The sequence below is a fragment of the Lissotriton vulgaris genome, chromosome 5 (genome assembly GCF_964263255.1).
Source record: "Lissotriton vulgaris chromosome 5, aLisVul1.2, whole genome shotgun sequence".
NCBI lineage: Eukaryota > Metazoa > Chordata > Amphibia > Caudata > Salamandridae > Lissotriton > Lissotriton vulgaris.
This window is the reverse complement of record NC_141693.1, coordinates 1529888242-1529916059: the sequence shown is the minus strand read 5'-3', so window position 1 is coordinate 1529916059 and position 27818 is coordinate 1529888242. Positions and strand designations below refer to the sequence as shown.

General features: G+C 45.5%; 1 protein-coding gene across 2 annotated transcripts in view; it reads left to right on the top strand.

The window, feature by feature from the left end:
- LOC147712937 (cytosolic phospholipase A2 gamma-like) overlaps positions 1–27818 on the top strand; it is a 722719-nt gene that overhangs the window by 447786 nt on the left and 247115 nt on the right. The gene's annotated exons all lie outside the window — the stretch shown is intronic.

Below are 27818 nucleotides of genomic sequence, written 5' to 3'. Positions count from 1 at the left end.
TCTGCACCCCTCTTGCCTTTTTTCCACCTCTGCTGGTTCTTTCTGCACCTCTTTTGCTTTGTTATGCACTTCACTTGCCTCTTTCTGTACTCCTCTTCCCTCTTTCAGCACTTTTGTTGGCTCTTTATGTACTGCTATGGCTTCTTCCTGCACCCCTGCTCTTTATTTCTGCATCCCTATTGCCTTTTTCTGTATCCCTTTTTCCTTGTTCTGCAGTTTTCTTGCCACCTCCTGTACCTCCCTTGCCCCTTTATGCACATCTGTTGGTTCTTTTGCACTGCTCTTGTTCTTTCTGCACCTCTCTTGCTAATTGCTGCACCCCTCTTGCTCTTTCTTCACCCCCTTTACCTGTTTCTGCACCTCTATTGCCTCTGTCTGCACATCTGTCACCTCTTTCTGTACCTCTTTTGCCTGTTTCTGCAACTCTTTTGCCTCTTTCTGCAGTTCTCTTGCCTCCTTCTGCACCTCAGTTGCTTTTTCTGCACTTTTATTGTTTCTTTCTGCACCCCTGTTGCTTCCTTCTGTACTTTTCATGCTTCTTTCTGCACTCCTCTTCCTTCTTTCTGCACCCCTTGTGCCTCTTTCTGCACCTCTGTTGGTTCTTTGTGTACTGCGTTTGCTTCTTTCTGCATCTCACTACACTTCTCTTGCTTCTTTGTACACCTCTTTCAGCAATTCTCTTGCCTCTTTCTGTACTTCTCTTCCTGCTTTTTCACCCCTCCTGAATCTTTCTGTACCTCTCTTGCCTCTTTGCGCACCTCTCCTACCTCTTTCTGCAACCCTCTTGCATCTTTGTGTACCTCTTTTGGTTCTTTCTGCACTGCTCCTGCTTCTTTCTGTACCCCACTTGCCTCTGTCTGCACTTCATTTGCTTCTATCTACACCTCTGTTGCTTCTTTCAGTATTTCTCTTACCTCTTGCTGCACTTCTCGTCCTTCTTTCTGCCCCTCCTATGTTTTTCTGCATCTCTCTTGACGCTCTTTCCTCTTTCTGCACCTCTGTTGGTTCTTTCTGCACTCTTTTTACTTCTTTCTGCACCTCACTTGCTTCTTTCAGCACCCCTGTACACTTACCCCTGTTCCCTGTTTCTGTACCTTTCCTGCCTGTTTATGCACATCTCTTGCCTCTTTCTGCACCTCTTACTTATAGTTTTAATCCCCCTGCCCTATTATGTACTAGGGCCTTACAGGGGTATGCATGTCAATCAAAGGGGTACCCCAACCCATAGGGTACCCTAGTGTATGTAGCTGTTTTCACTGTATTTTAAGTGTCTTTCAGAAAAGCACTTGCCCCGGGCCTGGTTAATCAGAATCCGTTACCACCAGTACCAGTCAGTAAAAAATGTGGGGGCATGGGATGACTTTGCAACAAGACCTTTTTCTGCACCTCTGTTCGTTCTTTCTGCATATCTCTTGCTTCTTTATGCACTTTTCTTCATGTTTCCGGACTTCTGTTGCCTATTTCTGCATTTCTCATGCTTCTTTCTGTGCCTTACTTCATCTTTCTTCACCTGCCCTACCTCTGTGGGCATAGATAGAAATTATTATTTAAAAAAACATTTGCAGTTCACTGAAAAAACCATAGGTTTCAGGGACATTATAGTTAGAAATTAGCAATTAAAAAAAACTATGAAATTCACACAAAAAAACATGTTTCAGGGAAGTTATGGTTAGAAATTAGCATTTAAAAAACCCTAGAAATTCAGGGAAAAAAACATAGGTTTCATGGACGTTATAGTTAGTTGGACATTTCACTCGTACAAAAACCAGAGTAATTCAGCTGTTATAGTTAGTTGAGCTAACTAATAAAAGAGCCCCCGCAATGCACTGCTGATGATATCTCATATTACATCATTCATGACATGGTCAGTGACATCACTGATGACATCTCAAATGATTTCACGATGACATTACTAATGACATCATCCACGTGAACATTTGATGCACCTCCTCACACACTAATATAACCTTTGATACACCCTCTCTAAAATACAGACTACCATTTTCAGACCCTAGACACATCAATACCAGTTATTATATGCATGCTCACTGATTCCTAGGTCTACACACATATCTACTCATTCACCCTCATAGTCATTCATGCATTCAGTCACTCATCAATACAACACTATCATTTGTACTCATACAACTATAAGACACTTGCACACCGCCACTGATCCATTTACTGACCTATACAGTTATACACACACCACATTAGTTAGTCAAATGGAAACAAATCCATACTTAACTCTTTTCTACAATAATTGATACAAGTACATACTCTTCCATGCCGCGACTATCACAATCACCGATTCTCATGTTTAGTCATTTATATACTTCAACTTTCACATACACAGCCTTTTATATATGTAGTTACTTGGACATGTAACATTAAGACATCCATACTCTCAACAACACACCATACAGACTGTGATTAGCATGACCTCCTCTGTAAGGCCCTAGTACATAATAGGGCAGGGGCATTAAACCTACCTCTAAGTCAGAGGTGCAGAAATATGCTACTTTAACTAGTAGTCGTGGTTGCAGAGTGGTGGAGAAAGGGTGCTGGCCGTCCAACCAATGCTCAGGAATTCCACTGCTGAGGACTTAATGGAGGTACCAGGAGGGATTCTTGGCCCCCAAATTCCCTCAAGACTAAATTGGACTTCATCCCCATCCCCTAGTCTGCCACGAGGTATGATTGCCAAGTGATGGAGAAAGGGGGCCATGGCCTCCGAAGACGTCATAGCAATCCCACTGTGTGGGACTTACTGGAGGTAAAAAAGGGGTAGTTGGCCCCCAAGGACAATCCTTGGGAGCCAACATCCCAAACTATTAACTCCAGTCAGTCTCACACAGCAGCATTGGAACGTACTCGTACCAGGCCACGCCCACTTTACCCACCACTATGGAAACCTGCTCTCTGGCACGCTCTTGGATGGGGATTGAAGTCCCCTTCACTGCTGGGGGTCCTTTAGGGGCCAACTAATCTACTTTTTACCGCCAGTAAGCCCCACGCAGTGGGATTGGTAAGAGGTAGACAAAGGCCAAGGCCCCTTTCTCCACCACTCAGCAAACGCTCCCCCCTGGCGTGTTATAAGTGGGGAGATTAAGTGCCCTTGAATCCTGAGGGTCCCTGGGGTCCAACTAGCCCACCAGGTACCTCCAGTAAGAGCCACAGAGCTGTGTTGCAGAGCGGTGTAAAAAGGGGCCTGGCCTGGGCCACCTCTCTGCAACACAGACCTGTGGCGCTTACTGGAGGTACATGGTGGGCTAGTTGGCCCCCAGGGGCCCTCAGGATTGAAGAGAAATATTTCTTCCACTTAAAACGTGCCACGGTGCGTGTTTGCACACGTTAACTTAAGCCCCGCCCCCTCCCTTCACCACTGTGTAAACACGCCTCGTGTCATGTTTTAAGTTGGGGGATTAAGTCCCATTGAATCCTGAGGGTCCCTGGGGTCCAACAAGCCCACCAGGTACCTCCAGTAAGCGCCACAGAGCTGCTTTGCAGAGAGGTGTAAAAAGGGGTGTGGCCTGGGCCACCTCTCTGCAACGCAAGTCTGTGGCACTTACTGGAGTTACCTGGTGGGCTAGTTGGCCCTCAGGGACCCTCAGGATTGAAGAGGAATTAGTTCCCCAACTTAAAATTCGCCACAGGGCGTGTTTGCAGACATGTCCCCTCAGTCCCGCCCCTCCCTTCACCACTGCGCAAACGTGGCCAGTGGCGTGTTTTACATTGGGGGATTAAGCCCCCTTGAATCCTGAGGGTCCCTGGGGTCCAACTAGCCCACCAGGTACCTCCGGTAAGCGCCACAGAGCTGCGTTGCAGAGAGGAGTAAAAAGGGGTGTGGCCTCTGAACACCTCTCTGCAGCGCAGCTCCATGGTGCATATTGGAGGTACCTGGTGGACTAGTTGGCCCCCACAGACCCTCAGCATTCAAGGGGAATTAATTCCCCAACTTACAACGCACCATGGGGCGCTTTTGCTGAGTGTTGCAGGGAGGGGGCGGGGCCTAGCCAAGATGCAGCTATTTTTGTATTATTTTTTTAAGAAGGGGCCCTTGGGACCCCCTCCCGAGGGCCTTGCCCCTTTAAAAAAAAGAAATAATGTAAACAGGAAGGGGGCCGCATGCCCCCCCCCTCCCGAGGCCAATTACGGCCCGTGGACCGCATGGCCATAATTTAATTTTATTTCATATTACTATTTAAATCTAGGAGGGGGCTGCGTGGCCCCCGCCAGAGGCCTCTGGTATTAGCCCCGGGGACCCCATCCCCCGGGACTGTGACTCATATTTTTTATTTGATGGAGGGGGGCCACGTGACCCTTTTCCTAGGCCACATCTGGCCCTGTGGACCCCATCCCCCAGGGCCTGGTCTCCTTGTTGGGGACCGTGGGGAGAGCCCCAATACCCCCACGGTCCCTGCTGGCTCCCCGTGTCCTGTGGGAGCCGGCATTGCTTTTCCACATGGGGATCTGCTGACATGCAACTCCCTGTGTGGTAAAGCAATGTGGTATGATTTTTGAAAGGGAGAGCTTCCAAAAACCAAACCACAGTTTGCTATGGTGGGGCAGGAGCTGCACAGCTCCCACCCTGCCATAGCAAACAGCAGTGTCACTGGGGTGGGCACCCCGGGACACTGCAGAAGCTGGGCTCCTGGAGGAGGGCCACGCAGCCCACCTCCCTTCAATTACAAAGCCCCAGGGAGGTGGTGGTCCCCTGGGCTTGGAGGTCCGTAATGGATGTTAGTGCCCCGGGAAGTTGGTGGTCCCTGGGGCATGTGGAGGAGGCTCGAGCCCCCCTACCCAGGTGTATGTTTTTGTAAAAAAAAATCCTAGGTGGTGACTCTTCCCGGGGCAGCGGGGGGCCGTGTGCCCCACAAAATAATCAATAAAAACTCTGGGGAGGGGAGGAGCTTCACGTGCAACCAAGATGGTTGCGTGAGCACAGGGTTCCGGAGACCCACGTAACCTCCCGAATATATCCTGTCACTGATCCTGTTCGCTGTTGACGGCTTCTTGTGGATGAACCACAGGAGAAGCGTAAACTGAAATGTATTTCCCGATCGGACCACAGAGACCGGATTTGTGGAAAGTTTCGGCCTTCGCCTCTTGGATCCCCAGCGCCCGAGTTGGCACGGTGCCCAGGGCGCAGTTGAACAACAAGGGCCTAAGGCAGCTGAGGCAGTCGGTCTGGTTCCACTTTCGCTTTTGTTTTTTGTCATCTGGGTTGGATCCCGGGCCTTAGGACGACCTCAAGCGCTTTGAAAGCTTGTATCCTGAGCGATACTTGGGTGTGTCGAACAATATTTGGAGTTTTGGCCTTGGACTGCACCATTAATTGTCTTTTTGTCCATTTTTGTTCCTTCGCCTGAGGGCCATTTTGGACTTTCGCTTTCTCAACTCCATGCTGCTCTAGCATCTTGATCGACATCCCTTACAGTTGTGTGCTGTCTACCGCTTTCTGGTTGGCCTTCATTTGGATAATACCTGGGATTATCCCGAAATGGCAAATAAATTGGAGAGGGACAAACAGAGGTTGAAAACCACCAGACGAGGTGGCTATACCCAAACCAACGTGATGGAACGCTACGCTCAGGTTAAGGGGTCGCCCAGTGGACCTAGCCGATCGCTGGAGGAAGCGGGGGGTTCATCGACTCCGGCAACGGAACCGACTTTGCAGGATGTGATGGCCGCCATCGCTGGTATCAAGTCTTCCCTCGGAAAGCAAATGGAGACCCTTGCTCATAAGTTGGATACAGTGGCGATTGACGTTAATTTGATCCGTACGGACCTTACAAAAACCAATGAAAAGGTCAAATCTGTGGACATAAAAACGTCGAGCTTAACCGCTGATGTCGTCGACCTGCAGACCGAGGTCCATAACCTGAAATCCTCCAATGACTTTGCTATCCGTCGCCTGGAGGAATTTGAAGGGAAGGCACGGCGGAACAATGTCCGCATAATTGGTGTTCCGGAACAGGCGGAGGATCAAGCGGCTGACCTTTTTGTGAGGACCTTATCATCAAACATCTAGACCCCAAGGGACTGAGCAAGTTTTTTACTGTGGAACGGGCCCATAGGATCCCGGGTGGCAGACCGAAGGTGGGAGCCCCGCCGAGATCCATGATAGCACGGATTTTCAATTTTCGGGACAGAGATGCCATCCTACAGGCTTCGAGGGCGGGTGGACCCTTGAAGTTTTAGAACTCTTCTATCAGCTTCTACCCAGACTTCTCGCAGGCGGTCCAGAAACAGAGGCTCAGTTTTCTGGGAGTAAAAAGAAGACTACAAGATATGGGACTCAAATATGCCATGCTTTTCCCGACCAAGCTGAGGATCGAATACAACAAACGGGTTCACTTCTTTGATAAGCCCTAGGTGGTAGCCGACTGGTTGGACACTCTGCCGGCCCGACAGGAACCAGAGAGTCAGCCTGGTGGAGGAGAGGGAGGACTTGGGATGCAGGAATGAGTGCCATTTGTCCGGTCTCTGGGGACATTTGTGGGATTGCTACTGTGATGGATCCAATTAATGATGTGCATCTGATTGTGATTTGAACGGGGGTTGCGGGAATATCGGTGGGTCTTTCTCCTCCTCAGCTTTACTTCTTGTAGTTTAGTTTAGATGTGGGGGCGACAGGCACACTGCGAGTAGTCGTATGCAGGGGTGCAGGGTGGGGGGTGTTGTAATGGGTTGTTTTAGTGTGGGTGGGGAGGTGTTTGTTTTCTGGTTGCTGTTTTTGCAAGGCGCTCTATTGCTGGACTTTATTATTGATGTGCTGGACTCTGCTTGGGGCTGGATCCTCTTTCTCTTTCATGATGTGGGGTAGGGGGTTGAGGTTGATGAGTTGGAATGTTAATGGGCTGGGGGATAAGATTAAGCGTGGGGTAGTACTGCAGCGCCTGAAACGTCACTCCCCTAATATCGTTCTACTGCAGGAGACCCAGTTGGTAGGGAATACATGTCATGCCATGAACAGGAAGGTGTATCATCTAGTTACCCATGTCGGGTTCTCCTCTGGGTCCAGGGGTGTTGGAATTCTTATTAGGAACGCCTTCCCACTTGAGATAGACTCCATGGTCCTTGATGATAGGGGACGCTATGCGGCTATTTCGGGACGGTGGGAGGGCTGCACGCTTTCCCTGGTCTCTTTTTATATCCCTCCTGGCCTACAATCCACTACCTTTGCTGATTTGGGACGGGTTTTGCTCGATTTCCCCAGGTGGTCTCTGATACTTGGTGGGGATTCAACGCTGTGGTTCCCTAGGGATCTACAGGGGCGCTTGGATGGCTACCTGACTTCATGGACACTCTGGGCCTGGTGGACTGCTGGAGATTGCTTCACTCTGATCAGCTGCAGTATACGTTTCACTCGGGTGCCCATGGTAGCCTCTTTAGGATTGATTATGTGTTGGTGCCGGCTACACAGGCGTTTTGTATTAAAGAGATCAGGCATATGGGCCGGGGTATTTCCGATCACTCCCCGCTGTGGATTCGGTTGGAATCAACATCGGGTGTCGCGGGACGGGTAGCCCCGATTAACCCTTGGTATCTTCGCAATCCCAAGACCCGCAGTGAACTTGTAAAGGCTTTGGCTCACTATTTTCGGGAGAATGAAGGTTCGGTTTCCTCCGCGGTCTCCTTATGAGAAGCGTTTAAGGCTGTTATTAGGGGTCAAGCTCCATCATTGATTGCTGGAGTCAAGAAGCAGAAAGAGGAAGAAGTGGTAAAGATAAAGACTGAAATTGCTGACTTGGAACTAGCGCTAGAATGGGAGATGACCAGTTCTGGATTGCATGTTCTGCAATTGAAGCAGCTGGAATATAAGATGTTGGTGACGGAGGCTGCGAAAGCTCTTAGTCGGGAACAACAGGGGCATCTTTATGATGTTGGAGACAAGGCAGGCAATTTGATAGCATGGTTGGATAGAAAAGATAGAGCGAGTCGTGTGGTACCGGAGATTGTGACAGTGAGTGGAGCTATTGTGACAGACCCACAAGAGATAGTGGTGTGTTTTACGGATCATTTTCATACTGTGTACTCTTCCGTGTCTGATAGGCAGGAGGAGGACTCGTTCTTATTGTTACGAGATATTGCCCTCTGTGGAAGACAGAGAACTTATGGATGGTACAATTACTGCCGATGAGGTGGCGTTAGCTTTGCGTTCCCTACGTTCCGGTAAAGCGATGGGTCCCAATGGTCTGCCAATAGAATTGTACAAGCGCCGGCCTGACAAGATTGCTCCATTTTTAAGGGACATGTTCCTAGAGTTCCGGGACTGTGGTTTTCTCCCCCTGCGACCAGAGGTTAGCGACAATAGTTGTAATACACAAGGAAGGGAAACCGAGGAATAGGTGTGCCTCATACAGACCAATTTCTCTGTTAAATGCCGAGCCTAAAATTCTTGCCAAGCTACTGGCTAATAGATTGATAAAAACCATTAGTGCTCTAATCCATCTGGATCAGTCTGATTTTATCCCGCATAGAAACACAGCGTTGAACCTACGGCGTCTGCACTGAGTTCTCGCGAGGGCCGCGACGTTGCGTTAGCCGGCCATTTTGGCATCTTTGGACGCCACTATGGAATATACTGTGGAATGGCCGTATTTGTGGGCGGTGCTGGCTAAATTCGGCTTTGGATCGGATTTTATCGGTTGGGTTCGGCTTCTTTACGTGGACCCCCACGCACAGATTGTGGTTAATGGTTGTGTTTCGGCTCTCGGTCGGGGTACCCGTCAGGGTTGCCCGCTCTCCCCCCATTTGTTCGCACTGGCCCTGGAGCCCCTCGCTGCCTGGATCCGTTGGGAGCCCTCCTTGAGGGGTATTTACTGGTCTCCGGAGTACGAAGATTGCATCTCCCTATATGCAGACGACATCCTGCTTTACTTGACTTCCCCTAGGAAGTCTTTGATAGTTTTGTGTGACGTTTTGACTTCCTTCGGTAAAAACTTGGGCCTGATTATCAACTGGGCTAAATCCTATCTTTACGTCCTCTGTGGTGATACTCCTGTATTGCCTCATAACGGTCCAATTCAGATAGCACAAGAGGGGTTTAAATATCTTGGTATTTATGTTTCGATGGACCCCCGGGTTCGATATGAGCAAAACCTTCTCCCTCCCTCCCTTGAATCGGTTGAAGGGAGATGTTGCGAGCTGGTGGAAGCTTCCGCTTTCTTTGCTTGGGCGAGCTGCCCTTTTTAAGATGATGTCTCTTCCTCGTTTTTTCTATGCCCTTCAGAACGCGCTTGACATAGTTCCTGCTAGTTACTTTCGGATAGTTGAGAGTTTACAGAGGAAACTGCTAATTGCTAAATTGACACTCCCGTGGTACGACGGGGGTATTGCTCTTCCCGACATCAAAAGGTACTATTGGCCATCGCAGTTAGGGGCCATCAACAATGGTATTTATGGCCCAGAGTTAAACCCCGGTTTCGCCATGGATCGGTGGTTACTTCCCGGGGGCAACTATTATAGGGCGCTATATTCTAAATTGGTGGTGAGGTCTTTGTCGGGTCCGACGAGGGCAGCCGTTCGGATCTGGCAGGATGCCACTAGTGCGTTAGGCTGGAAAGATCACTTGGCCTTGGCGACCCCGCTTTTCAGGTCTGATAGGTCTGATAGGTTTGGCAAATTGTGGAACACTAAGGGGTTCGACAAGTGGGATCTAATTGGCATTAACAAGGTGGGAGACCTCTGGGCCAAGGGACAGGTAAAGTCGTTTGCGGCCCTGCAGGTTGAGTTTGAATTGGGTAGGTCTGAGTATTTCCGTTATGTTCAGGTTCGTCATGCATTGACTTCGGTCTTCCCGGTTGGGGAGGAGATACCGGAATCTACCTCACTGGAGGACCGAGTGTTGGATGGTCATATACCGGACAGTACCATCTCCCTGGTGTATAAAAAATTGATCAGTCATAGGGCAGACCTACTGTTGAAATTGCAAGATCAGTGGACCCGTGACGGCCTTGAGCTTGATGATGAGGACTGGCAGTCGGCGATCTCCACCCCCAAGGAGGTCGCGATTCCGGCACGACTCAGATTAGTTCACAGGGTATATGTCACGGGTCCCCGTCTGGTTCGCATGGGCTTTTCTGAAGAGGGTCTGTGCCAACGGGGTTGCGGGCAGCTGGGTACGTTTCTCAACATTATCTGGGAGTGCAGGGAAGTTGCTGTTTATTGGAGGAAGGTTCACAAGGTTATTCAGGAGGTCACCGGGGTGGCTCTCTTGCCAGAAGCCAGGCGCTGCTTGCTAAATGTCTGGGAGCCCACCGACCATAACGTGGCTCAAACTCAATGGGTGACCCTAGGGTCTATGATCGCTAAACGTAACATTGCACAGTTATGGGGATGCCAGAGGCCCCTACCCTCGAGGTGTGGATAGAAAACATGAATTGGTGCATGTTTAGGGAAAAAACTGTATACCTGGCTCGGGGTCGTCCCCGGAAGTGGCACAAAGTATGGGGTCCTTGGAACCGGTATAGAGGTGACATATGTGTACCACCAGCGATGGAAATGTAAATGTAAAGGAGTATTCTGGCACTGAAGACCGCTGGGGAACCCGTCCAGGTTTTCCCTGTGAGATGGTCCCTTTCTGGGTATCTCCAAGGTGAAACCAGGCATCCCCGGCGTCTGTGGGGGGCCTTTGTAGAGATGAGGCAAGCTTAATGCCCAGAGTTGCGGAGTGTGTTCCCTGGTTAGAGTAGGCACCGAGGCGAGAATTATCGAGTCCATTTGACCCTGGTCCATGACCCTGCCTTGATGTCCCGCTTTCCCCCTGACCCGCATTACTTCTTGATTGCTTTAAGGTTTTTGATGCTGCCTCCTCTCTCCTCCCCGTCAATGTGTCGATTATTCCATTGTCGATATAATGATGTTCAGCCTTTGCGCAGTCTATGCATTTCATGCAATTTGTTGATGCCTTGCTTGTTTTTTGTTTTTTTCTAATAAAAAGAAATATATATAAAAAAAAGCCCAGGGGGTGTGGTCCCCTGGGCTTCGGGCCCTTGGAGGACCCCCGCCCATTAAAAAGTAAGCCCTAGGGGGTGGCGGTCCCCCGGGCAGAGCGGGACTGCATGCCCCCGCAACACTTTAATCAAGCGTGGACCTGACCCAACCGGGGTCTTCAATACAATAAAGCGCGGGAGCCTGCGCTTTCTTTTTTAAATGTTCTCGCCCGAATTCGCGCCTTTGCTCGAATTTTGCCATTTTAAAACAAAATGCATTTTTGGGACCCCCTGATCAGGTCTAGGGAGTCAGGGTGTTTCTACCCTGCCCCCTTTTCTTGTTTTTCACATTTGTTTTTCTCTTAAACCGAGTTCCACCGAGTCACAAGATGGTTGGCAACACTTCCTGGTTTGAAGTGTTAACAGCCAATTAGAATAAAGCTCGTGGTCGGGAGGGTCCCTGTATCCAGCGCGACTCTAAATAGCAAAACTTTTATTTTTTTATTTTGTCAGTAACTATTGAAAGGATTTACACCATTTTAAAAAAAGGTCTTTTTCTGTACCAAGGGCTACCTTTTGCCAAATTTGGTGTAATTCCATTCAGCAGTTCAAGCTGTATTCGTGTCTAAAGTTTCCTATGGAAATTAACATTGAGAAAACACCTTTTGGGACCCCCCTTTTTTCTCGGCCCCCTTGCTGAATCACCCTGAAACTTTCAGGACAGGAGATGACCAGAGCGCTCCAAAATCTTTTTAAATTTTGGGAAGATTCCTCAACTATTTGGAATGTTGACAGACACCCGAGAGCCAATCAGCTTTCCGCTCGCGAAGTCGGGTAGCGCGCTGGTGCGCACCCCGGTTCGCGTACCGGGGCGCGCTTATAGATATATATATTTTTTGGAACCTAAATTACTCAAAATCCACTGGAGCACATATCTTGAGACATAGCAAAGGCACATCGGGATACCGGTCCCTACAATTTTTCCAGGTTTGGTGGAAATCCATTCAGCCGTTCGGGCTAAAAGGGAGTCCAATCGCCCTATGGAAATTAACATGGGGAAAACACGTTTTGGGACTCCCCTTTTATCTCGGCCCCCGCTTGACGAATCTCCCCCAAACTTTCAGGGAAGGAGCGGAGCGCAGCGAGGCAAATTTCAGAAAAATTACAGGCAGATTCCTCAATCGACGCCAAAGTTATTTCTAATAGAATGTTGCGGATTCCATATGGAAAACAATCCTAACTATAACTACCTACTGGCGACTGCCAGTAGGTAATATATATATATATAAACATTGAGAAAGGGAGGGCTCTCCCGAAACGCGTCTGTTTCAAATAAACTGCCCTGCTAAGGAACCCTGCCGTGCTCGAGAGTGGTTATGATTCCTGTGACCCGGCTGGGTATTATCAGGACTTTGGAGCCGTGATACATATATATACATATATATATCTAGAGAGCGAGATGGTGGACTTGCTGGGGGATGTTTAATTTGCACAAATAAAGCACTGAAAACTGGCACCAGACATCAGGTCTACTCTTCGTCATTACCTTGCAAGGTTGAAAATGTGTGGCGAGAATTGTTTCATATATTATATATATATATATATATATACACACACACACAGAGTTCCTCCTAACTTGGGGATTGAAAGAAAAACATATATATGTGTGTCTGAGTGTGTGTATGTATATATAGATATAGATATATTAACTGAAAAAAACCACAAGTTTCAGGGATGTTGTAGTTAGGCTGACATTTTCACTCCTATAAAACCATAGAAATGTAGCCATTCTAGTTAGATGAGCTAACTATAACTCATGCCATCCCAATTCACTGCAGATGATGTCACATATTACATCACTCATAACAGGTCAGTGACGTCACTGATGACATCTCAAATTACATCACTGATGACATCATCCAGTGAATGTAAATATTTCTAAAAAGTATAGGAATGTTATATATAAGTACGCCAAGGTGTACATATAAATGGGTGTATGAGTGTCTGTATGGATGATTCAGTGAGTGTGTGACTGACTGTGTAAATGAGTGATTATATGTATCTCAGGGAATGGATGGGGGGCTGTCAATCTGTGTGAATGTCTGTATCAGTAGGTCAGCTGGTAAGAGGCTGCATGGGTTGGTGAGTAGCTACATGAGTGTCTATATGGGTTATTGGTTGGTTGTCTGAGTACCTGTATGGGTGCCTGAGTGGCTGTATGAGTGGGCAAGTGGGTGTGTGAGTCTCTGCATGGATGTGTGATTGGGTTATTCACTAGCTGTATGGAATCATGACTGCATCTGGAAGAGGCTATATGAGGGAGTGAGTGTGTTTAGGACTCTGTTGTTGAGTGAATGGATGTCTTTGTGGTATATGGGTGAGTGACTGCATATGTGTAAGGCAGTATGTGTGAGTGTTAGAGTATATAAGTGACAGTATGTGAGAGTGAGAGATTGTGAGAGCACTAGTATGGATGAGTGTGGGCTTGTGTTAGTGATTGTATAAGAGAATAAGTATGTGTTAGAATCTGTATGACTACGTGAGGTGGTGTGTGTGTATAACTATAAGTTAGTAAATGGAAGTGTGATTAACTCTTTGGGTGAGTGACTAGGTGTGTGAGGGACTCTGGGTGAGTGGCAGTGTGTGAGAGTCTGTATGGATGTAGGAGTGTATATATCAGTGGCTGTATTAATGAGTGACTGCGTGTTTGAGTGACTGTAAGGGTCAGTGAGTGGATGTGAGGGGAGAGGAGTTGTTCTAATGGCTAGGGCAGTAAACCTCAAATTTGGGGAACTGGGTTTGAGTTTCCATACTGACGCTGAACATCCTGTGATTCTGGGCAAATCACTTAATCCCCCCGTGCCTAACAAAAAATGAATGTGCCCTCATGTAACGCAACTGGTGCTTAAGCATGGGCGAATTTAGCGAATTAGGCATTTCGCGAATTTGCGTATTTGCGAACTCGCAAAATCCGCGAATTTGCAGATTTTTTTTTGTGTGTTCGCAAGGGTTTCTGCCAGTTCGCAAGGGTTTTGTACCAGTTCGCAATTGCGAACTTACTTGTCGGTTCGTACCGGTCGCGACTATGTTGTTTCTACGTCTGGCTCATCATCACAGGTACACAGCACCCTCCGTTTCACCCATGCTACCCTCTGGTACATCAATGCCACCCTCTGGTTCATCACTGTAGATTATGGGGGGGAAAGCAAGCACACCTGCCCTGCTTCAACTGACATGAATTAATTTGGGGTTGATTTATTAATGTGTCACTGTTTTAAAATTCCAGTCCGGCACCTGTAATTTGCTTTCTGTTGCAGTGCAATTTTCTTTTCCAGAACCTTTGTGGCCTACTTGTAGCTATTCTATGAGCCTGCTGTGAGGGTCAGAGCAGGGTCATACAATTGTTGCAACTAGCAACTGAACTCTGGAAGGGCCCCAGTCAGGAAGCACTACAGGGAATGGTTACTAATGATGAGTTTGAACTTTTGCACCTGCTGAGTGCTTTCAGTTTTGCAAAACTCGTTTTTCTGCAGAACAGCAACTGTAATGCCCCAAACAAACTTACTTGTGAACGTTGATTTCTAATCCAAAAGTGATCCAAAGAAAGTCAAAAAACCTCAAATCCAAAAAAGTGCAGGCAAATGTCAACCTGAGGAGTTATTCTGATAAAAATCATAATTTTCAGAAGGTCAATGCTGCTTGCTAGTGGATTTCTTGTGCAGAATTGCAAATTTTGTAATTTCGCGAGTGCGAGATTGTTGCTGCCCGCCGCACATACATGTTCGCAATTGCGAACTCTCGCGATGCGTCGCCAAACTCCCGCGGGATCCCGCAGCAAGATCCAAAATGGCGCAGCACTCGCAAAATATCGAGAAAACAACTCGGAAAATGCTGAATGACGGTAAGTGAACGCCGCAATATTGTATCACCAAGAAAAAAAATCCGCTGCGTGCGAATTTGCGGATTTTCGCGAGCGGAACTGATTTTACGCCCATGCTTACTGGTGCTATGTTAGGTGCTCTGATACCCGATTTGGGTCAAGTTTGCGCTATATAAAAATCTGTAAAATAAAATGTGTGTATAGACCTATAAATCAGTGAGTGGGTATGTACTAACTGGTTTTGGTGTGTCTATGGTTTCGAGAATGGTAGTCTGTGTTTTAAAATGGGTATATGAAAGGTTATAGTAGGGTGTTGAAAGCTTCGTCAGACAATAAGTAGATGATGTCATCCATGATGTTATTTGGGATGTCATGAGGGATGTCATCAGTTATGTCCACTGACCATGTCATGAGTGATGTAATATGATATGTCATCAGTAGTGCATTGCGGGGACATGAGTTATAGTTAGCTAGGCTAACTGTAATTGCTGAATTTCTATTGTTTTGTACAACTGAAATATCAGCCTAACTAGAACTCCCCTGAAACCTGTGGATGTTTTTAGTGAACTTCTATGGTCTTTTAAATGCTAATTCTTAACTATAAAATTCCTGTAAAGAGGCACGTGAGGTGCAGAAAGAGGAGAGGTACAGGAAGAAGCAAGAGAGGTGCAGAAAGAGGAAGGAAGGTACAGAAAGAAGCAAGAAAACTGAAGACAGAAGCCAGAGAGGTGCAGAAAGAAGCCTGGGATGTGCAGAAAGAAGAGAGTGAAGTGCAGAGAGAGGTAAGTGAGGTGCAAGCAGAGGCAAGAGAGGTATGGAAAAGAAGCACAAGAGGTGCAGAAAGAGGAAAAAAGATGCTGAAAGATGCAAGAGAGGTACAAAAAGAGGCACAAAAATGGTATAAAGAAGAGATTGAGGTACAGAAAGGGAAGAGAGTGCAGAAAGAACAAAGAAATGCAAAAAGAGGCAAGAGAAATACAGACAGAGGAAGAAAGGTGTAGAAGGAAGCAAGAAATGTGTAGAAAGAAGAGGTGCAGAAAGAAGAGAGCGAGGTACAGAAAGAGTCGAGAGAGGTACAGAAAGGAAAGAGTTGCAGAAAGAAGCAAGAGAATTGTAGAAAGAAGCAAGAGAAGCTCAGACAAAAGCTAGAGAAGTGATGAAAAAGGCAAGAGAGGTGCAGAAAGAAGCAAAATGTACAGAAAGAAGCAAAAAAGATACAGAAAGAAGCAAGAGAGGTGAAAAAAGATGGAAGAGAGGTACAGAAAAATGCAAGAGAGGTGCAGACAGAGGCAAGGAGTACAGAAAGAGGCAATAAATGTGCAGAAAGAGACGAGACGTGCAGTAAGAGCCAAGAGAGTTACAGACATAAAAAAGAAAACTGAAGAAGTGTACAAAGAACTGCAGAAAGAGAAAGAAAGGCACAGTAAGAGGAAGAAAGGTGCAGGACAAAAACAAGAGAAGTGCATAAAGAAGCAACAGAAGTGTAGAAAGAAGCAAGAGAAGTACATAAAGAAGAAAGAGAGTTGCAGAAAGAAGCAAGCAAGGTGCAGAAATAAAAGAGTGAGGTGCAGAAAGAGGCAAGAAAGTTGCTGAAAGAGGCAAGAGAGATGCAGAAAAAAGCAGGAGAAGTACAGAAAGAGGAAGAGAGGTACAGAAAGAAGCAAGAGAATTGCAGAAAAAAGCAAGAGAGGTGCAGAAAGAAGACAGTGAGGTTCAGACAGAGGCACAAGAGATACAGAAAGAGGCGAGAGATTATGAGAAAGAAGTAGGAGGTGCAGAAAGAAGAGAGTGAGGTATAGAAAGAGTCAAGAGAGGTACAGAAAGAGGTAAGAAAGCTGCAGAAAGAAGCAAGAAAAATGCAGAATGAAGCAAGAGAAGCTCAAGAAGAAACAAGAGAAGTGAGGAGAGGCAAGAAAGGCGCAGAAGGAGGCTAGAGAGGATCAGCAAGAGGCACGAAAGTTGCAGAATGAGACAAGAGAGATGGAGAAAGAGCAAATACAGTTACGGAAATAAGCAAGAAAACTGAAGAAAGAGGACAGAGAACTGCAGTAAGAGAAAAAGGGTACAGAAGGGTATAGAAAAAAGCAAGAGAAGTGCAGAAAGAAGAAAGAGAAGTACAAAAAGAAGCAAGAGCATTGCAGAAAGAAGCAAGCAAGGTGCTGAAAGAAGAGAGTGAGGTGCAGAAAGAGGCAAGAGAAATGCATGAAGTGGCAAGAGAAATACAGAAAATGGAAGAGGCAACAGAAGTGCAGCAAGAAGAAAAAGTTGCAGAAAGAGTAAAGATGGATACAGAAAGAGGCAAGAGTGATACAGAAAGAAGCAAGAAAGGTGCAGAGGGATGCAGAAAAGATACAGAAAGAAGAAAGAGGGGTACAGAAAGAGACAAGAGGTAGTAGAAAGAAGAAGAAATGTGAATGTGAAATAAGGTGAAAGAAGCAAAAGAGATATAGAAAGTACAGGATGAGTGCTGAAGGAAGAGACAGAGGTACAGAAAGAGGCAGGAGAGATGCAGAAAGAGACAAGAGAGTACAGAAAGAAAAAAGAGAAGTGAATGAAGAGGAAGAAAGGTACAGAAAGAAGCAAGCGAATGGCAGAAAGAAGCAAAAGAGTGGCAGAAAGAAGGGAGTGAGGTTCAGAAAGCGGCAAGTGAGGTACAGAAAGAGGCAAGAGAGGTGCAGAAAGAAGCAAGAGAGGTACAGAAAAAAGCAAGAGAAGTGATTAAAAAGAAAGCTGCAGAAAGAGTCAAGGTGGATGCAGAAAAAAGCATGAGAGGTGCAGAAAGAAACAATAGAAGTAATTAATGAGACAAGAGACGTGCAGAAATAAGCAAGAGAGGTGTCGAGAAAAGCAAAAGCGATGTTGAAAGAGGATGAAATATGCAGAAAGAGGCAAGGGAGGTGCAGAAAGAAGTAAGAGCGGTGCGGAAAGAAGCAGGAGAGGTACTGAAAGAGGCAAGAGAAGTGCAGAAAGAAGAAAGAGCTGCAGAAAGAGGCAAGATGGAGGCAGGAAGAAGTAAGAGAGGTACAGAAAGAGATACTAGGTGTAGATAGAAGTAAGAGTGGTACAGAAAGATGTGAAATATATTCAGAAAGTAGCAAGAGAGGTGCAGAAAGAAACAAGAAAACGGCAGAAAAAAGCAAGTGAGGTGCAGAAAGAGGCTATAGAGATGCAGAAAGAGGCAATAACGGTGCAGAAAGAGGAAAAGGAAGTATAGAAAGAGGAAGAATGGTGCTGAAAGAGGAAAAAAGGTGCAGAGAGGCAAGTGAGGTGCAGAAAGAGTCAAGAGAGGTGCAGAAAAGAAGTAAGAGAAATACAGAAAGAAGCACAAGAGGTGCAGAAAGAGGACATAAGGTGCAGAAAGAGCAAAGGTGCAGAAAGAACAAGAAAGGTACAGAAAGAAGCAAGAGAGGTGCATAAAAAAGCGAGAGAGGTGCAGAAAGAAGCGGGAGAGATGCAGAAAGAAGCACATGAAGTGCAGAAAGAAGCAAGAGAGGTACAGAAAGAGGCAGGAGGAGTGCCGAAAGAAGACAGTGAGGTACAGAAAGGGGCAAGATAGGTGCAGAAAGAGACAAGAGAGTACAGAGAGACACAATAGAAGTGCATGAAGGTACAGAAAGAAGCATGGAATTGCAGAAAGAAGCAAAGGAGTTGCAGAAAGAAGGGAGTGAGGTTCGGAAAGCGGCAATTGAGGTACAGAAAGAGGCAAGAGAGGTACAGAAAGAAACAAAAGAGGTACAGAAAGAAGCAAGAGAGGTGCAGTAAGAAGCAAGAGAAGTGACGAAAAAAGAAAGCTGCAGAAAGAGTCAAGATGGATGCAGAAAGAAGCAAGAGAGGTGTAGAAAGAAACAAGAGAAGTGATGAGAGGCAAGAGAGGTGCATAAAAAAGCAAGAGAGGTGCAGAAAGAAGCGAGAGAGATGCAGAAAAAAGCACGAGAAGTGCAGAAAAGCAAGAGAGGTACAAAAAGAGGCAAGAGAGGTGCAGAAAAAAGAGTGAGGTGCAGACAGAGGCAACAAAAGTGCAGAAAGAGGCAAGAGATGCAAAAAGAGGAAAGAGGGGCAGAAAGAAGCAAAAGAAGTGTTGAAAGAAGCAAGATAGATACAAAAAGAAGCAAAAGGTGCAAAAAGAGTCCAGAGGTGCAGAAAGGGGTAAGACTAGTGCAGAAAGAAGCAAGTGAGGAGCAGAAAGAGGCTAGAGAGGTACAGAAAGAAGCAAGTGAGGTGCAGGAAAAAGCAAGTGAGGTGCAGGAAGAGGCTAGAGAGATGTAGAAAGAGGCAATAACGGTGCAGAAAGAGGAAAAGGAAGTATAGAAAGAGGAAGAAAGGTGTTGAAAGTGGAAGAACGGTACAGAGAGAGGCAAGTGAGGTGCAGAAAGAGGCAAGAGAGGTGCAGAAAAGAAGTAAGAGAAATACAGAAAGAAGCACAAGAGGTGCAGAAATGCAAAAGGTGCAGAAGCAAGGTACAGAAAGAAGCAAGGGAAGTGAATAAAGAAGCCAGAGAGATGCAGAAAGAAGAGAGTGAGGGGCAGAGAGAGGCAAGCGAGGTGCAAGCAGATGCAAGGGAAGTATGGAAAAGAAGTACAAGAGGTACAAAAGAAGCAATAGAGGTGCGGATAGAGGAAAGAAATGCTGAAAGATGCAAGAGTGTACAGAAAGAGGCAAGAGAAGGGTATAAAGAAGTAAGAGTTTAAGTAAGAAGAGTGTGGTACAGAAAGGGTTGAGCGAGGTAGAGAAAGAGGCAAGAGAGCTGCAGAAAAATAACAAAAGAATAAGAGAAAGAAGGGATAGAAGCTCAGAAAAAAGCTAGAGAAGTGATGAGAGGCAAGAGAGGTGCAGAAAGAAGCAAAAGGTACAGAAAGAAGCCAGTGAGGTGAAGAAAGAGGGAAGAAAGGTACGGAAAGAGGCATGAAAGGTGCAGACGGAGGCAAGTGCGGTGCAGAAAGAGGCAAGAGAGGTGCAGAAAGAGACAAGGGAGGTGCAGAAAGAGCCAATATAGGTATAGACATACGCAAGAAAACTAAAGAAAGTGGACAAAGAACTGAAGAAAGAGAAAGAAAGGTGCAGAAAGAGGAAAAAATGCAGAAAAAACAAAAGACATGAAGAAAGACAACAAGAGAAGTACAAAAAGAAAAAAGAGAGTTGCAGAAAGAAGAGAGTGAGGTGCAGAAAGAGGCAAGAAAGGTGCAGAAAGAGGCAAGAGAAGTGCAGAAAGAGGCAAGAGAGATGCAAAAAGAAGGGAGAGATACCGACAAAAGCATGAGAGGCGCAAATAGAGGCAAGAGGTGCAGAATAGAATAAGGGAGGTACAGAAAGAGCCAACTGAGTTGCAAAAAAAAGCAAGTGAGGTGCAGAAAAAATACAGAAAGAAGCAAGATAAATGCATAAAGAGGCAAGAGAAGTACAGAAAGAGGGGAAGGTACAGAAAGAAGCAAGAGCATTGCAGAAAGAAGCAAGAGAGGTGCAGAAAGAAGACAGTGACGTTCAGGGTGAGGCAAGAGAGATAACAGAGGTGAGAGATTGATAGAAGAAATAGAAGATGCAGAAAGAAGAGTGAGATTAAGCATGGGCGAATTTTGCGAATCTGGCGTTCGCGAATTTTGCGAATTTGCGAACTCGCAATCCGCAAAATCCACAAATTCTCGCGAATTTGCGGATTTTTTTTGTGTTTGCAAGGATTTCTGCCAGTTCGCAAGGATTTCTGCCAGTTCGCGAGGGTTTTGTACCAGTTCGCAATTGCGAACTTACATGTCGGCTCGCAACGGTCACGATTATGTTGTTTCTACGTCTGGTTCATCATCACAGGTTCCCAGAACCCTCTGTTTCACCCCTGCCTGCCTCTGTTTCACCCATGCCATCCTCTGGTGCATCAATGCCACCCTCTGGTTCATCATCACTGTAGATTATGGGGGTGAAAAGCAAGCACACCTGCCTGCTTCAACTGACATGAATTAATTTGGGGTTGATTTATTAATGTGTCACTGTTTTAAAATTCCAGTCTGGCACCTGCTTCCTTATCTGTAATTTGCTTTCTGTTGCAGTGCAATTTTTTTTCCAGGACCTTTGTGGCCACAGGGAATGGTTACTAATGATGAGTTTGAACTTTTGAACCTGCTGAATGCTTTTTTTGTGTTCGCAAGCATTTCTCTCAGTTTGCAAGGATTTCTGCCGGTTCGCGTGGGTTTTGTACCAGTTCGCAATTGCGAACTTACACCGCACGCAGCAAAATTGTATCACCAAGAAAAAAAAATCCGCTGCGTGCGAATGTGCGGATTTTGCGGGAAATTCGCGGATCTCGCGGATTGCGAATTTACCGAAAATCCACAAAATCCGCGAGCGTAACGGATTTTCCGCCCATGCTTAAGTGAGATGCAGAAAGAGTAGAGAGAGGTGCAGAAAGTTGATACAGGTGCAGAAAGAGGCAAGAGAGCTGCAGAAAGAAGCAAGAGAAATGCAGAATGAAGCAAGAGAAGCTCAGAAAGAAACAAGAGAAGGGAGGAGAGGCAAGAGAAGTGCAAAAAGAGGCAAGAGAGATACAGAAAAAGGCAAGAGAGGTGCGGAAAGAGGCACAAGAGATGAATACCGAAACAAGAGAGTTACAGAAATAAGCAAGAAAACTGAAGAAAGAGGACCGAGAACTGCAGAAAGAGAAAGAGAAGGAAAGGTACAGAAAGAGGAAGAAATGTACAGAAAAAAGCAAGAAAAGTACATAAAGAAACAAAAGAGTTTCAGAAAGAAGCAAGCGAGGTGCAGAAAGAAGAGTTAGGTTGAAAAAGAGGCGAGAAATGTGCAGAAAGAGGCAAGAGAGATGCAGCAAGAGGAAAGAGGTGCAGAAAGAAGCAAGAGAAGTGCAGAAAGAAGCAAGATAGATACAAAAAAAGCAAGGGAGGCACAAATAGAGGCAAGAGGTGCAGGACGGGGCAAGAGAGGCGCAGAAAGAGGCAACTGAGTTACAGAAAGAAGCAAGTGAGGTACCGAAAGAGACAAGAGAGATGCAGAAAAAGGCAAGAGAGTACAGAAAGAAGCAAGAGAAATACATAAAGAGTCAGGAGAAATACAGAAAATGGAAGAAAGGTGTCAAAAGAAGCAAGAGAATTGCAGAAAGAAGCAAGAGGGGTGCAGAAAGAAGGGAGTGAGGTTCAGAAAGAGGAAAGGGAGATACAGAAAGAGGAAAGAGAGGTACAGAAAGAAGCTAGAGAGGGGCAAAAAGAAGCAATAGAAGTGATGAGAGACTGGAGAGGTGCATAATTTAGGATGCAATGTGCAGAAAGAAGAAAGAGAGGTGAAGAAAGAAGCAAGAGAGGTGCAGAAAGAAGCAACAGAAGTGCAGCAAGAAGAAAAAGCTACAGAAAGAGTGAAGATACATGCAGAAAGAGGCAAGATAGGTGCAGACGAAAGCTGGAGAGGTACAGAAGTAAGCCAGAGAGGTACAGAAAGTGGCAAGAGAGGTATAGATAGAAGAAGAAATATACAGAAGAAGCAAGAGAAAGGTAGAACAAGGCAAGAGATGTACAGAAAGATGTTAGAGAAGTACAGGAAGAAGCAAGAGAGATGCAAAAAAATGAAAGGTGCAGAGAGAAGCAAAATATATGCATAAAGAAGCAAGAAAGGTGAAGAAAGAGGATGAAAGGTGTTCAAAGAAGCAAGAGAGATGCAGCAACAGGCAAGAGAGGTACAGAAAGAAGCAACAGAGGCCTGGAAAGAAGCAGGAGAGGTGCAGAAATGGCAAGAGTGGTACATAAATAGGCAAGAGAGATGTAGAAAGAGGAAGAAAGGAGCAGAAAGAGGCAAGAGAGGTGCAGAAAGAAGCAAGAGAGATGCAGAAAGAAACGAGAGGTGAAGAAAAAAGATACCAAGGTGCAGAGAGAAGCTAGTGAGGTGTAGAAAGATTCAAGAGAGGTGCAATAAAGAAGCACTAAGGATGCAGAAAAGAAGCACAAGAGGTGTGGAAAGAGAAAGGTAGGTACAGAAAGAGGAAGAAAGGTGCTGAAAGAAGCAAGAGAGGTACAAAAAGAAGCAGGAGGAGTGCAGAAAGAAGACAGTGATGTACAGAAAGAGGCAAGAGGTGCAGAAAGAGACAAGAGAGTATAGAAAGAAACAAGAGAAGTGCATGAAGAGGAAGAAAGGTAGAGAAAGAAGCAACAAATTGCAAAAAGAAGCAAAACAGTTGCAGAAAGAAGGGAGTGAGATACAGAGAGAAGCAAGAGAGGTGCAGAAAGAAGCAAGTGAGGTGCAGAAAGAAGCAAGAGAAGTGATGAAAGAAGAAAGCTGCAGAAAGCGTCAAGATGAATGCAGAAAGAAGCAAGAGCGGTGCAGAAAGAAGCAAGAGAAGTGATGAATGAGACGAGAGGTGCAGAAGTATGCAAAAGAGGTGCTGAGAAAAGCAAAAGGGGTACAGAAAGAGGATGAAATATGCAGAAAGAGGCAAGGGAGTTGCAGAAAGAAGCAAGAGAGGTGCAGAAAGAGGCAAGAGAAGTGCAGAAAGAAGAAATAGCTGAAGAAAGAGGCAAGATGGATGCAGGAAGAAGTGAGAGAGGTACAGAAAGTGATAATAGGTGTAGATAGAAGTAAGAGAGGTAGAGAAAGATGTAAAATATATGCAGAAAGAAGCAAGAGAGGTGCAGAAAGAAACAAGAAAAAGGCAAGAGAGGCACAGAAAGAAGCAAGAGAGATGCAGAAAGAAGCAAGAGAGGTACAGAAAGAAGCAAGAGAGGCCCAGAAAGAAGCAAGAGAGGTGCAAAAATGGCAAGAGTGGTGCATAAATAGGCAAGAGAGATGTAGAAAGAAGCAAAAGAGGTGCAGAAAGAAACAAGAGAGGTGAAGAAAAAGAGACCAAGGTGCAGAGAGAAGCAAGTGAGGTGCAGAAAAGAAGCGCTGAGGGTGCAGAAAACAAGCACAAGAGGTGCAGAAAGAGAGAGGTAGGTGCAGAAAGAGAAAGAAAGGTGCTGAAAGAAGAAAGAGAGGTACAAACAGAGGCAGGAAGAGTGCAGAAAGAAGACAGTGAGGTACAGAAAGAGGCAAGAGAGGTGCAGAAAGAGACAAGAGAGTATAGAAAGAAACAAGAAAAGTGCATTAAGAGGAAGAAAGGTACAGAAAGAAGCAAAGAATTGCAGAAAGAAGCAAAAGAGTTGCAGGAAAAAGAGAGTGAGGTTCAGGAAGAGACAAGAGAGGTACAGAAAGAGGCAAGAGAAGTGATGAAAGAGGAAAGAGCTGCAGAAAGAGTCAACATAGATCTACAAAGATGCAAGAGAGGTGCAGAAGGAACAAGAGAAGTGATGAAAGAGATGAGAGGTGCATAAAGAAGAAAGAGAGGTGCCAAAAAAAGCAAGAGCTGTACAGAAAGAGGATGACATATGCAGAAAGAAGCAAGGGTGGTACAGAAAGAAACAAGAGGCACAGACAGAAGAAAGATCTGCAGAAAGAGGCAAGATGGATGCTGGAAGAAGTAGGAGGGATGTAGAAAGAGGTAAGAGGTGCAGCTCGAAATAAGATAGGAACAGAAATATATCAAATATATGCAGAAAGAAGCAAGAGAGGTGCAGAAAAAAACAAGAGAAATGCAGAAAAAGGCAAGAGAGGTGACAAAAGAAGCAAGAGAGGTGCAAAAAGAAAGAACTACAGAACGAGTCAATATAGATGCAGAAAGAGGCAAGAAAAGTGCAGGAAGAAGCAAGAGAGGTTCACAAAGAAGCAAGAGAGGCGAAGAAAAAAGCAAGAGAGGTGCTGAAAGAAGCAAGAAATGTGCAGAAAAGGAAAGGAAAAATGCAGACTAAAGTATGAGAGGCACGGAAAGAAGCAAGAGAGGTGCAGAAAGAAGTAAGTGAGGTATAGAAAGAGGATGAAATGTATAGAAAAAGGCAAAAGAGGTACAGAAAAAGCAAGAGAGGTGCAGAAAGAAGCAAGTGAGGTGCAGAAGGAAGCAAGAGAGGTGCAGAGAAAATCAAAAGAGGGATACGAAAAGGGAGAAATGTGCAGAACGAGGCAAATGAGGTAAAGAGGGAAGCATGAGGTATAGAAAAAAGAAAGAGGTAACAGAAAGGCAAGAGAGCTGCACAAAAAAGAAGAAATGTACAGATAGCAAGAGAAAGGCAGAAAAAGGCAAGAGAGGTGCAGAGAGAAGCAAAAGATGTAGAGTAAGAAAGAGTGGTGAAGAAAGAGGACGAAAGATGCTTAAAGAAGCAAGAGTGATGCTGCAAAGGGCAAGAGTGGAAAAGAGAGAAACAAGAGAGGTACAGAAAGAAGCAAGAGAGGTGCACAAAGTGGCAAGAGTGGTACATAAAGAGGCAAGAGAGGTGTAGAAAGAGGAACAAAGGTGCAGAAAGAGGCAAGGAAAGCACTGAAAGAGGCAAGAGAGATGCAGAAGAAGCAGGATAAGTGCAAAAACAAGAAAGAGAGGAGCAGAAAAAAAGAGACTTAGTTGCAGCGAGAAGCAAGTGAGGTGCAGAAAGATTCAAGAGAGGTGCAGCAAAGAAGCTCTAAAGGTGCAGAAAAGAAGCACGAGAGGGGCAGAAAGAGAAAGAAAGGTGCAGAAAGAAAGAAAGGTGCTGATAAAGCAAGAGGGGTACAGAAAGAGGCAAGAGGAGTGCATAAATAAGAGAGTGAGGTACAGAAAGAAGCAAGAGAGGTGCAGAAAGAGGCAACTGAGTACAAAAAGAAGCAAGAGAAATGCATAGAGAAGCAAGAGAAGTGACAAAAGCGGAAGGAAGGTGAAGGAAAATGCAAGAGAGTTGCAGAAAGAAGAAAAAGAGGTGCAGAAAGAAGATAGTCAGGATCAGAAAGAGGCAAGAAAGGTGCAGAATGAAGCAAGAGAGGTACGGAAAAAAGCAAGAGAAGTGATCAAATAAGAAAGAGCTACAGAAAGAGCCAAGACAGAGGTAGAAAGAAGCAAGAGAGGTGCAGAAAGAAACAAGAGATGTGATGAAAGAGACAAGACAGGGGGGCAAAATAAGCCAGAGAGGTGCCAAAAAAAGTAAGAGCGGTACAGAAAGAGGAAGAAATAGGCAAGGGAGGTGCAGAAAGAAGCAAGAGAGATGCAGAAAAGGAAAGGAAAAATGCAGACAAAAGTATGAGAGGCACGGAAAGAAGCAAGAGAGGTGCAGAAAGAAGTAAGTGAGGTATAGAAAGAGGATGAAATGTATAGAAAAAGGCAAAAGAGGTACAGAAAAAGCAAGAGAGGTGCAGAAAGAGGCAAGAGAAACACAGATTGAAGAAAGAGCTGTAGAAAGAGTTAATATGGATGCAGAAAGAGACACAAGAGGTACAGAAAGAAGGAGGAAGGTGTAGAAAGAAGCAAGAGAGGTGCAGAAAGAAGCAAGTGAGGTGCAGAAGGAAGCAAGAGAGGTGCAGAGAAAATCAAAAGAGGGATACGAAAAGAGAGAAATGTGCAGAACGAGGCAAATGAGGTAAAGAGGGAAGCATGAGGTATAGAAAAAAGAAAGAGGTAACAGAAAGGCAAGAGAGCTGCACAAAAAAGAAGAAATGTACAGATAGCAAGAGAAAGGCAGAAAAAGGCAAGAGAGGTGCAGAGAGAAGCAAAAGATGTGGAGTAAGAAAGAGTGGTGAAGAAAGAGGACAAAAGATGCTTAAAGAAGCAAGAGTGATGCTGCAAAGGGCAAGAGTGGAAAAGAGAGAAACAAGAGAGGTACAGAAAGAAGCAAGAGAGGTGCACAAAGTGGCAAGAGTGGTACATAAAGAGGCAAGAGAGGTGTAGAAAGAGGAACAAAGGTGCAGAAAGAGGCAAGGAAAGCACTGAAAGAGGCAAGAGAGATGCAGAAGAAGCAGGATAAGTGCAAAAACAAGCAAGAGAGGAGCAGAAAAAAAGAGGCTTAGTTGCAGCGAGAAGCAACTGAGGTGCAGAAAGATTCAAGAGAGGTGCAGCAAAGAAGCTCTAAAGGTGCAGAAAAGAAGCACGAGAGGGGCAGAAAGAGAAAGAAAGGTGCAGAAAGAAAGAAAGGTGCTGATAAAGCAAGAGGGGTACAGAAAGAGGCAAGAGGAGTGCATAAATAAGAGAGTGAGGTACAGAAAGAAGCAAGAGAAGTGCAGAAAGAGGCAACTGAGTACAAAAAGAAGCAAGAGAAATGCATAGAGAAGCAAGAGAAGTGACAAAAGCGGAAGGAAGGTGAAGGAAAATGCAAGAGAGTTGCAGAAAGAAGAAAAAGAGGTGCAGAAAGAAGATAATCAGGATCAGAAAGAGGCAAGAAAGGTGCAGAATGAAGCAAGAGAGGTACGGAAAAAAGCAAGAGAAGTGATCAAATAAGAAAGAGCTACAGAAAGAGCCAAGACAGAGGTAGAAAGAAGCAAGATAGGTGCAGAAAGAAACAAGAGATGTGATGAAAGAGACAAGACAGGGGGGCGAAATAAGCCAGAGAGGTGCCAAAAAAAGTAAGAGCGGTACAGAAAGAGGAAGAAATAGGCAAGGGAGGTGCAGAAAGAAGCAAGAGAGATGCAGAAAGAAGTGAGAGAGGTGCAGAAATAGGCAAGAGAAGTTCAGAAAGAAGAAAGTGCTGCAGAAAAAGGCAAGATGGATGCAGGAAGAAGCAAGAGAGGTGCAGAAAAAGCAAAAGAGGTGCAGAAAGAGGCAAGACAAACACAGATAGTGTCAGACTCCACGCTGCAGGATCCAGCTGATGTACATACAACTCCACCTCCCGATCTCACCAACACACTGGTAACAAAAAACACAGTGGGTTCGAGCGATAGGGCGAGGGAAAATAACTGAACAAGGAAGGGAAAGGAAGGGGGCAGCTGGGAAGGGATGGCTGAAAGACAAGAAAACACGTATACTGGTTAACAATAATCACATGAAATAAAACTACTCTCATTTCATTCTCACTAAGTATACTAAAAAATTCACCTTTCTGAGTGCCAGGTATTCCACTTCCTCCCTGTGTATAGCCCAGGAATAACCAAACAGCTAGTCCCTATGGAATAACAACAATAATTACTTTCATATTCCACTGTTAGCAACTTGCAATTTCTCTCTGCTATGGTTGCACGTACCCTGC